Below are 12697 nucleotides of genomic sequence, written 5' to 3' on the forward strand. Positions count from 1 at the left end.
CTTTGTGCTTCCATCTACCAGGACAGAAGGGAGCAGCTTGTGATGGTGGGAGATGGCCGAGGTGGGGGGACAGTTGGAGGGAGGACTGGGCAGACTCAAAAGGCCAGAATACAGTCAGTTCAGGCAAGAACTCCGAATTTCCCCTCCCCTGGCCTCACTCTTCCCATCTTGGCAATGGAGAGATTGTCTTAGTTGATGGCTGAAACCCATGGCAGCTCTACCAGTGTGTGTGTGTGGTGGGGTCTGCCTGGACAGGAAAATGCTGTGGCCATGTCTGCAGGAAGAGCTTGCCCACAGAACATGATTAGGGGAGATGCAAGGGGGAGTCAGGGGGAACCTGGAAGATGCATCAATGGCTGGCACAGGAAGAGCTCCTTTGGGGCCTGCCTGAGATCCTAGCCCTGCCCCTGACTGCCCTCTTCACAGTAGAGGGATGAGGGATAAGCAAATTGAGAGCCCAAGTTATGGAAAATGTGTCTTTGAAAATGATACTAGGGGAAGTACCTGAAAGGGCTGTAAACACTTCTGATTGCCCTGAGAGGGAGAGAAAATGGCATCTCCAAAATACAAGTGAAAAAGCCCACCCTCAGGTTTCCACAGAGGCACAGAGCATAAACTGGTCTCTTAACCCAGGCTCTAATTCCAGGCTTGATAATCCTGCTTGCCACGCAACTTTGAACAATCTTATTCCTCTATGAGCCTCTGTGTTTCCATCTGCATGATGAGAGGTTGGGCCTAAATACTCTCCAAGGGCTCTGACAGCTCTCATATTCCAGATTCTTCTACAAGTCAGCTCTGAGTCAAGCCCCTTGAGCTCAGCCCTGCCTGACAGGTGAGTTGATCAACTGTGGGAGTCAGAGTAACACTGGGACTTGGGGGTCATCCTGGGCTCAATGTAAACTCCTCACCATGGCCTAGAGGCTTGGCTTACCTGGCGACCTTCCTATTTTCCAGCCTCCCCTCTTCCTACCTATGTTGTGTCTACCTACCCCCATGTTCCACTGACCCCGTTTCCTGACCTAGAACATACCAGACTCCCTAGTGCTTCCACACCTGCACACTTGCTATTTACCACACTCAGAATGCAGTTTCCTATCTCTTTGCTGACTAACTCTTCCTTTTGACTTGAGCTGAAATGTCACCTCTTCCAGGAAGCCTTTCTTCCTGGCCACCTATTACAGGCCAGCTCCTACCCTGAACCACCCTTGTAACATGACAATACCTATCACAATAGTTACTTGTGCCACTTTTTTTATAGCTGTCTTTCGTCTCAAATTCCTATGAGCTCTGCGAGCACAGAGGCCTTGTTTATCTTGTTCTCAGTTCTACCTCTGGTGTCTAGTAGCCTAGGAAACTTTCAACCCACAAATATTTCTTAAAAAAACTTCCCAGCAGCTACCTTATTTGTAGCCCTACTGGGGGCCAGGCACATATATGGTCTCATGTGGCCTTGATATCACACTCCCCCTTCTTATTTCTTAAGTGAGGTGATGGAGGGGCAGAGAGGTGACAGATTTTGTCTTGCCCAATTTTGTCCTGGGCTAGGCAGCTGGGCTGTGCAGAGTTGGGCCTGGCAAGCAGATCTGCCTGCTTCACGCCTCCTTTTTCGCCTGCCACCACTCTTCAGAGAGGAGCAGCAGCTGTGGCCTCTCCTCATGTTCCCATAGCAACCAGTGCTTACCTCCTGCTCACACTGGTTCCTAATTGCCTGATTACGCATCTTCTCCCCCGCCAGCTCCGGAGCTTCTTGAGAGCTGGGTCCATGGCGGGCTTTGCTCACCATTATATGCTCCAGGCTCAGTGAGTATTAGTTAAATGAACAAAAATGAATGCATGACCATCCATGCCCATGGGTTTTTAAAAGCTTTCATCACAAACAAGATACCTGACAGCCTGTAGTGGCTGGAGGGAGGGGCACTAGAGGACTCCTCAGCTCACCTCTGCTGGCCCCCCTTCTTCTCTCTCCCCTGCTGCCTGGGGAAGCTCTTTAGAAAACAGGCCAGGCAGCCTGCGCAGTTGCGGGCAGGAGGGGTTGCCGGAGCCAGTGCAACACCCTCCCCTAACAATCCCCCATGCACACGCACATGTGCGCGCACATGCTCCCCCACCACCTCCTTCTGAGGGAAGCCATCTCAAGTGGCTTTTGCTGTGAGAATTACCAGCAACAATTGAGCTTCGTATTCACTTCTAATGTTCAGTTCATGATCTCACCAGTCAGCCTCTTCCTCTCCTTTCCCACTGCAAACATCTTAATCTGCTCATCTTCCACCTGAGCGGCTCCAGCCGCCACCTCCCTGCTACTGCCCCGTTTCCCTTCCTCCTCCCTCCCCATCCCCCACGGAACAGACAGAATGGGGGTCCCAAACAGAAATCAGCCCATGTTATTATCAGCCACCCTCACAAGGGAGTCATCATTTGTGTGGCAGGACAAGACGGTTCAAGCACTGAGGCCACTAGATGGAGGGAAGACAGAGCTATCAGTCCATTAGTTTAGTCTTTAAATGTTTGACTCCAGACCAGGCACTCAGCTACACCCCTGAGCTCACAAAGATGGGACCAAAATGAGTTCCTACCCTGGTGGAAGGGACAGAAAAGAAACCCTGGTGTGAGCTGTACTTTGCACAGGATGCCATGGGAACATAAAGAAAAGTATGCTTGTGCAGGACTAGGGAAGGCTCCACTGAGAAAGGAACATTTGATCTGGGCTTTCCATCAGTAATTTTGGTTGCCAACAACAGACATCATCTCTGACTAACTAAAGAGAAAAGTCGAATTGTGGGATTTTGGGGTAACCTATAGGGAGCTTATAATAACCTATAGGGAGCTTATAATATCATGGGAAAGCCTGGAGAACTGGATTTGAAGATAGATGTAAGCAAAAGCAGCATTGAGGGTTGGGAGGGATTGGGAAGTTGTGGGAAGCAGGAATAGTTTGATCAGGATGCTGCTGCTGAAATGGATGAAGGCTGTTTCCTCTATTCTTACACTCCTGGCTCCAAATTCAAAGAGAGTCTCCAGTGGCCAAGCTTAGTACCATTCTTGCTTCTGGCTAGCCTGGGCTGGGGATAAGAAGATTTGACTTCCATGGCAGGAGGCAGACACATGGATTTGCTGTTTCATCAGCCTAACCCCTAATGAGGTAGAGACAATTCACATAAAGAAAATAGGGGTCTAAGGAAGGGAGAGGAATGGTTGCCACAGAACCACAAACTAATGAATGGTCACTCCTTCCATGATGATAGAAAAAGAAGAGGAGGGTCCAGCCAGAGAAAAAGAAATGGACAAAGAACCAAAGCCTGCTGTGCTTGAGGCAGATGGGCAGCATTGTGTGACTGGAATGTCGGGGGGAAGGTGAAGTCCCCTCAAGAGATGAGACTGGAGTCGGGGGAAGATGGACCACAGCCTGCCCCGTGGAGTTGATCATAGACAGCCAGCCTTCAGAGGAGAAAGGACAGGCTGACCAGATGACATTTTAGGACCTTCACTCTGGAGGTGTCAAGAATGGATCAGAGATGGCAAAACTGGAGATGGGGAGACACAGCAAGGAACTCCTCCAGGCAAGAGATGGTGAGGTCTGAATTCTAGCATTGGTCATGGACAGAGAGGAGAGGACTGAAGAGCAATTCAGGACCTAGAATCCCCTGAAGTGTGAGGAGTGAGAAGTGGGAGTGAGGAGTAGGAGGTAATTGTGAAGGGGTACAAGAGGGAGGAACAAGGTTGAGAGAAAGAGTTTGCACCTTCCTCTTGGGCTTCAGAATGCCCAGCTAACTCTCTCAATACCCATTCATTCAGTAATGTCAGCTTAGCCTGGTTCATATGTGTCAGGCACTGTGTTATATGAGAGACAGAGAGAGAGAGAGAGAAAGAAAGAGATAGAAATACAGACTCAGACCCTTAATGGCCCCTCTCTTGGTCTTCCGGTCAGAGTATTAACTGATTGTTTAGTTGCTAAGTCGTGTCCAATTCTTTTGCCACGTCATGGACTATCATTCACCAGGCTCCTCTGTTCATGGCATTCTCCAGGCAAGAATAGTGGAGTAGGTTGCCATTTCCTGGTTCATATAACTGCTATGGGGGAACAATATGGAAATATGTTGTACTCTTTTAAATATGCATACCTTGGCACTTGAATTTTCTAGAAATTTATCCTAAAGACATAAGAAGTATGTACAGCTAGACATAGGTACAAGAGTAAAAAACTGGAAACAACCTCAATGCACATCAATAAGAAACTGGTTAAGGAAATCATGGCACTCCCTTACAGGGGCTTACCAGTGGGAGGGAGAAGAGAGGACACCCCCTGCCCCCGTCACCTGTAGCAGCCTTACTTCTGGGCCTCACAGACCCAGAGGAGGAGAGGGGGAAATCTTCAACTTTTATTGAAGTTTGGACTTTTGTTTCTAACAGTGGACCGGATATGTTAATTCCTGAGAGTAACTGGAGGAGGGTTTTTTGTTTTGGTTTTGGTTTTGGGTTTTTTTGTTGTTGTTTTTGTTTTTTTTTAATTCTCTGAAAATGACTGAAAAATATATAGATCATCAGGAGATTTCACCCAAGAAGCAGAGGAGAAATAGGTCAGAGTTGAGGGAGAAAATGAAGTTGTTTTCTGCTTGTGGAGTTCAAGCTATGGGCTAAAAGTTACAGTAACGATTGTCTCTGGGGAGTTAAGATAGAGGGAGGAAGCATGGCTTTTACTTAATACTTTAAACACTTGGGCATTGTTGGAATGGTTTACAATGTGCACAAATCACAGAAATCAAAAGTCAGTAGAAACAATGAAGACACTTGCATTTACAGAGGAGGGTGGGAGAGATGTTGACAAGTTGCTTGGTCTCCTGAACTCCTGAAGTAGGAGGAATGTACGTCAGCACTATGGCATGCTAGGCCCTGTACTCCTTTGTGCCCTGAAGGACATCTAGCAGCTTCCGGGGTTTCTAGTAACTAACTGCCAGTAGCAACCTCCCACCCCAAGTTGTGACAACCAAAATATCTCTGAGACATTGCCAAATGTTCCCAGGGGTTGGGGGCAAATTGCCCCCTGGGTGAGAACCTCTGCTCTAGAGGGATCTTCAGACTACACAGGGTCTGAGCCTCTGGGCCTGATTGTTTCACTAATCCCATCTTTTAAATGGCTCTGTGCCAGCCCCTCCCCATGGCTCCATCAGTCTAGGAGTCAGATGTGGCTTGATTTTGGTTCTGCCACTTACTAGCTGTGTGACTGTGAGCTTTCCCGAGCCTCATTTTGCTCAACTCTAAAATGGGACTCATAATAGTAACATGGCAGCCAGGACTGCTGCGAAGGCGAGGTATCTGGGAAGTAGTGAGTGCAAGTCTTGGGCTTAGAAGGCACTTGGTCAACATCAGGGCCCAGTGGACCACTGGGAGGGGGTGATGTGGCTCCCCTTTAGGCCAAAGGCTGAAGCCAGATGGGCTCCTATGAGTATTCTCTCCCTGGTTACTCACCTCTGATTAAAATAGAGGAAGCTTCTTTTATGAACACCAAACTTCTATTTGTACTTTGGATCTCCTGTCATTCTACCACTTCTGGAGAATCTGACCCCACCTGTGATCCCTCTTCAGGATAGCCAAGCTCTCCCTTTCAACTGGACTTTTCCCAATTCCTTTGAAAGGGCTCAGGTCTCTTTCACTGAAACAAACAACCACTTTCCTTGACCCTACTTCCTTCTCCAGCTACAGCCCTGGCTCTCTCTTCATCTCACTCCTTAAAGGTACTTCACACTCAACCTGTTCCAAACTGATCGTGCCATTTTCCCCCTAAACCTGCTGTCTCCTGTCCCTTCTCATACCTAGAAAAGGTCACCCTTTACATCTCATGCACAGTCCTTCAGCCTAGGAGCCACTGTCAATCTTTCTTGAATTACCAACCCCATAGCCAACCCTAATCATTTTATTTCCTAAGTCACTTTGGCTTGGAAAATTGTTTCTAATAGGAAGTGCATTCAAAAATCAAAATAACAGAAGAAGAGATGGTGTGAGTAGTCTCACTCCACCTCCATCAACCTCAAGCCACCCACCCACCCCCCAGACACACACAGATGAGCTACCTGTATTATTGGTGGGTAGCCTTCCCATTGAGCTTCCCTGGTGGCTCAGTGGTAAAGAATCTGCCTGCAGTGCAGGAGACACAGGAGACAAGGGTTCAGTCCCTGGGTTGGGAAGATTCCCCTGGAGGAGGGCATGGCAACACACTCCAGCATTCTTGTCTGGGGAATCCCATGGAGAGAGGAGCCTGGCGGGCTACAGTCCATGGGATCGCGAAGAGTCAGACATGACTAAAGCGACTGAACACACAGCACTTCCCATGCACCTTTATGGAAAAGTGAATATAATGTATATTCTTATTTCCCCCTTTCTTCCACAAATGTTCTGAGCTCTACACATTGTTCTGTACCCGGCATCTTTCACTTAGCAATGTACCTTGTCACTCTTTCTCTTCAATACTTAGAAACCTTGTTCACTCTGTTTACCCATTCTATTCTCCTAGGTGGAGATACCATCATTTATTTTACCAGTCCCTTCTTTATGAGCACCAGTTATATGTAATCTTTTGCTGTTGCAGATAATACCTAAACATATTTTTTAATCCATCCACTTGTTTCAGACTCCTTTGTCTCCATTCTAAGCTACCACTATCTTTCACTCGACTCTGCTAAATAGCTTCCTAAATGCTTGACTCAAATCATCTCTTGCCCTCTCTTCTCACAGCAGCCAGAGTGCATTTCCACATCATGACTGTGGTCATGTCATTCCCCTGTTTAAATCCCTTCTATGCTTTTCGGGTAAAGACAAACCCCTCATGATTGCATGAAGCCTTTTCTAGCCTCCCCTGCCCACCGTCCATCCTCACTTTCACCCACTCCGCCTTCCCCTTTGCCACTCCGCCCCTCTGGCCACCTTCAGAGTTCTTTTTTTGTATATGCTGTTCCCTCTAAGTAAAATATTCTCCCCTCCTCTGTTCACCTCATTTATTTCTACTTGTCCTTCAGATCTCGGCCTACTACCCTGCTCTTCTCTATGTGAAGATCTCCATGCAGGTCAGAGCCCAGGATTATATGTCCTCACTTAGTACCATATGCTTCTTCTGCATCACCCTTGTCCCATTTGTGGCTTCACGTTTGTTTGATTCTTTGGTTCATGTCTGATTCCTATTCCCCCTTCATGAGATCCATGAAGGCAGAGGTCTTACCTGTCTTTGTTTATCATGAAGCCCCTGCATCTAGGAAAGTTATTGACTGGATTAATGAATGAATAAGGCATATAGGGGGCCAAGTAGAGGACCTGACATGTAGTAGGTGATCAATACATGTCACTCTCCTCGCAATCACTGTCTCCTCTGAAATGTTAGACATTTTCTGATTCCATCTCAAGTCCCTTTGCTTTTCACCCTGTACATGCTCTTTTCAGCTGTCTCATCCATGTTCATAGCTTCCACCACCATGTATGTGCAAACAGAGGGTTTCCTGCCCCAGTTTCTGATGTGCCTCAGGCCCCTGTATTAATGCCACCTCTTCCTCCAGAACGTAAATAGAGGCAAAGAGTAGACTGTGTCTGTATTTGCTTACAATGATCTCCCCAGCCCCTAAAGCACACAATAGTCACCTAATTAAGTGCACGAATGAAGGGCCCCATGCTAGGATGGAGAGCTGCCTCCTCCAGATGGGGCTTCTTTCTAGGCAGAGAGAAGGTCTGTGTGCCAGGTGCCAGGTCCTACTTGTGCTGGACCCTAGCAGATCCCTCATACTCAGAGTAAGAGGGAGAGGATGGAATTCCAGGCAGCACTTAAAGCCAGGAGCCAGTCATCCACAAATCAGCCAACCTTTCCTGGGGGGTTGGTTCACCCCATCTGCAAACCACAAGGCAGTCTTTGGCCAGAGAGGGCAGCTCATGAGAACACATGCCAGTATTTAATCACCATGTCACCCTTAAGGGGATCACGCAGCCAGCCATGGCCAGTGGTAAAGCATCAGAGGGGATGAAGACCCAGGCTGAGGCCCCATGAGCCAGGATAGGGAGCTGGAATTGAAAACTCTCACCACTGAAGGGGGACCACGCCACCCTGCTCCCAAGCTCAGGGCCTTCCTAGCAAAGATCAGGGATTGGGAGGCCCAGTTGAGAGGTAGAGAAATTCTACTTGCAGCCCTGACACTGCCTATGGCACAGCCTCCTACAATATGCAAGTCTGAGTGAAGTCTAGGCCCCTGCTCTGTGTACCATGAAAACTCTCACAGGGCACAGAATGTTCTAAGTCAGAGCTGAGCAGGTCCTTTGAGACCACTAGTCCCACCCACCTCATGCTTCCAATGGGACAACTGAGGCTTAGATTAAGGCAGAGACTGTCCTGTAGCTATTAACCAGCAGGTTGAACTATCTGGCTTATCTCTTGGCCAGTTGCCTTGGGCCTACTCGGCCCCACAGGGCTGATAGTCTCTTCCTGCTTGCATTCTAGAGAGAAGAGGCAGTCCATGATTTTTTTGAATTAAGTAAAATACATAACTTGAAAGATGGAGAAAGAAAAGTAGTGAAGGGGGATAGAGAGTGCTGGGGATTTAGGGTTTTAGGTGGAGTGGTCAGGGAAGGTCTCCTTGAAAAGGAGTCATTTGAGCCAAGCTCTCTATGCTGTGCTGAGGGCATGCCTGGGAAGGACCCTCAAACTCAGACTGGTTTCCCCCAGGGACACAGTGGGAGGGCTTCCTGAGACATTGACACTTGGATTTTGGCCTGGTCACAGGGTCAAGAATTGGCATATCTTCCAAAACTGAACCTGGGCACAAAACCAAAGGCCTGTAACACCTTAGTTCAGGTAATGATAATAATAACAATAGTAGATACACATTACTACATATAAAATAGATATACAAGGACCTACTGTAATAGCATAGGGAACTGTACTCAATATTCTGTGATAATCTATATGGAAAACGAATATATACATATGTGTGTATATATATATAACTGAGTCAGTTCACTGTTCCTTGAAACATTATAAATCAAGTATACTTCACTAAAAAATAAACTTTAAAAAATAGCAATAATAATGATACCACTGAACTGGCACTGAGCACCTGCCATGTGCCAGACACTGTTTCAAGCATGCTATATGTATTTCATCCTCACAATGACATTATGAGGTAGGTGCTATTCTTATGCCCATTTGGTAGATGAGAAAACAGAGGCTTAGGGCAGTTACAGAACTTGTCCAAGGTCAAAAAGCTAATGAACAGCAGAGTGAGGCTTGGATCCTAGGTTGTGGGCTTTGTAGACAGCTGCAGATTTTAGCTGCCTGGGCTGGAGTTGTCTGGAGGCAGAAGACAGTTCCATGTTCTCTTGGGCTCTCTGCTGTGCCCCCAGAGCCAGGGAACTCAGAAGCAGCTGAAATTCAGTGTCTAATGTGGCAGCTGGCCTCGGAGTAGGACTGCACTGGGGGCCTCCACTGGGGAAGTGGACTTCTCCTCTACTGAAACATGAAAAAGAAAGAAAGTGAAAGTGAAGTCGCTCAGTCATGTCCGACTCTTTGTGACCCCATGGACTGTAGCCTACCAGGCTCCTCCATCCATGGGATTTTCCAGGCAAAAATACTGGAGTGGGTTGCCATTTCCTTCTTCAGGATATCTTCCTGACCCAGGGATTGAACCCAGGTCTCCAGCATTGTAGGCAGACACTTTACCGTCCAAGCTACCAGGGAAATCACTGAAACATGAGCTCTGTGAATTCAGAGTTCTTGTCTCTTTGGCCCACTGCTCCCTCACCAGTGCCTAGAAGAGTGCCTGGCACATAGTAGGTGATCAATTAATATGGGAATCAGTGAGCAAATAACAGAATGAATGAACACTCCATTCTTTTTTTTTTTTTTTGACTTGTTTTTTTTTTTTTTTTCCAGTGGGTTTTGTCATACATTGATATGAATCAGCCATGGATTTACATGTATTCCCAATCCCGATCCCCCCTCCCACCTCCCTCTCCACCCGATTCCTCTGGGTCTTCCCAGTGCACCAGGCCGGAGCACTTGTCTCATGCATCCCACCTGGACTGGTGATCTGTTTCACCATAGATAGTATACATGCTGTTCTTTTGAAATATCCCACCCTCACATTCTCCCACAAAGTTCAAAAGTCTGTTCTGTATTTCTGTGTCTCTTTTTCTGTTTTGCATATAGGGTTATCGTTATCACCTTTCTAAATTCCATATATATGTGTTAGTATGCTGTAATGTTCTTTATCTTTCTGGCTTACTTCACTCTGTATAATGGGCTCCAGCTTCATCCATCTCATTAGGACTGGTTCAAATGAATTCTTTTTAATGGCTGAGTAATATTCCATGGTGTATATGTACCACAGCTTCCTTATCCATTCATCTGCTGATGGGCATCTAGGTTGCTTCCATGTCCTGGCTATTATAAAACAGTGCTGCGATGAACATTGGGGTGCACGTGTCTCTTTCAGATCTGGTTTCCTCAGTGTGTATGCCCAGAAGTGGGATTGCTGGGTCATATGGCAGTTCTATTTCCAGTTTTTTAAGGAATCTCCACACTGTTTTCCATAGCGGCTGTACTAGTTTGCATTCCCACCAACAGTGAACACTCCATTCTTATCTACCAAAGGCTGGCCATCTCTCCAAACAGCCAGGAAATCTGGATTTCTGCCTCCTTGAGAATGTGAGGCAAGAAAAGCATGAAGGAACAAGAAGCAAGGGAGACTCAGTTGGGGCAGAGCCCAGAGTTAAGGACTGGGAAGGTGATGGGAAGGGGTGCAGAGAGGCCCCCCAATGTGAGCACTGGGCTGTGTGCTGTACATACACCACACAGCTCCAGGAGGCAAGGATTGCTGTAATCCCTAACGGAAAGACTAGGAAACTGAGATGTAGAGAGTTAAACGATTTGCCCTAGATCAGGGGTCTTAAACCTCTGGGATCTAACACCTGATGATACAAGGTGGAAATGATGTCATAATAATAGAAATAAAGTACACAATAAATGTAACAAGCTTGAATCATCCTGAAGCCATCCCCCGCCCCACCACCCTTGGGAAAAATTGTCTCCCTGGTGCCAAAAATGTTAGAGACTGCTGCCCTAGATGACAGGGGCATTGTAGAGAGGAGCTGGGATTGGCAAGACAGGCCACTTACTTGTTGTGGTCCCCAGCTGGAGTGCAATCAGAAGCGCCCCCTACTCTTTGCTGTCTGCCCTCACCCACCTCAACCTCCTGAGCTCCTCTGCTTGCAGTTGTCCCCAACCTCTGCCTGGGAGCCGGCCCTGCCACTTCAGTCTTCCTGAGAAATAGGGGCTCTAACACACCAGCCCCTCTCTTCCATTACCCACCTATAAATTCATGCCCAGGCCAGGCCCAGCATGAAAGAACAGGCTGGGAATGAGACATATCCAGGTTCAAGTCCTGGCTCCTCCATTGAGTACTCAGAGAGGCAAATCTTCTACCTCATGGACCCTTAGTTTCCTCCTCTGTAAACAGGGGATACTGACCCATAAGGCTGTTGTGAAGATTAACTGAAATCACTCAGGGGGAGAAGCTGGGTTCCAGGCAATCTAGGAGAGGTGGTCATAGTAATCCACCACATTACAGCTTACACAGCACAGTCCCATTCGTTTTTAGGGTCCCCTTTATTCTATACAACCATCGCACTGGGATGAGTATTATACCCAACTTCATAAATGAGAAAATAATTTGCCCAATCAAAAGCATGTCATCTGGAAGTCACAATGCAGGGATGCAAAGCTGAGTGCATGTGACTCCCAAGTGTATGGGATGCCCTCTTCATCATAGGGCCAGCCCTTTTTTACTCTCACCTGTCAGGTCTGGGGAGATAGTGATGGTCTTATATGAGGGTTGCTCTATCCTGATCACCTACTTCAAAGCAAGGCTCAGTGTACTGTGTGACTCTCTTTGAGGCCAGAGCTTTATGAAGAGTTTTCCTCCCAGCCCTGTCCCCCACCCAACTCCTTAATGGCAGCAACAAATAAAGGAAAATGGCTGTTTGATCACAAAGACAGGGAAAGGAGAGACAGGTCAGCAGGAATACCATGCTGGGGAGGTGCAATTCAAAGCCATCAATACTGTGTCTATGGTCATCCATAGAGGTGGCCTACCAGACTCCTCAACAACAGCCTATCCCATCATGGAGTCACAATAGCTACTTACCATGCAAGTCTCAGCCTTGTGTCTCCAGCTCTGCAGCACAGGAGGTGGGATGATTTCCTTGGACAGAGCACATCTCTTTTTGCTGTTGCCTATAAGGTCTTCTCTTTACTTTTAATGACCTGTTAATTTTCTATACATGGCCTGTCCATATATAGATTTATTTTTATTTTTTTCTGCTCAGTCCTTAGAGCAAATGCTCTTTCTCCTTGAGAACTCATGCCTTCTTTCAATTCTGAAAAATTCTCAGCTACTATTTCTCAAGTGTTGCCTTTTCCTCATTTGTTCCCCATTATCTGTATGGACTTTCTGTGAGGCTTAGGCTGGAGCCTCTTGGTATGTGCCTTCATACCTTTTAACTGCTTGTTCAAAAGTTGTGACTATGCTGGTGTGACTCACTCAGTACTAGCCTTCACTTCATTAATTCTTCCCATGACTGGGTCTTGGCTATAGCTACCCCATTTATAGCAGTTTTCTTTTTTATTTTAATGACCACATTTTTTTCAAATATTTGTAATTGATTTTCTTTT

Source organism: Cervus canadensis, chromosome X (genome assembly GCF_019320065.1).
Source record: "Cervus canadensis isolate Bull #8, Minnesota chromosome X, ASM1932006v1, whole genome shotgun sequence".
Classification (NCBI taxonomy): Eukaryota; Metazoa; Chordata; class Mammalia; order Artiodactyla; family Cervidae; genus Cervus; species Cervus canadensis.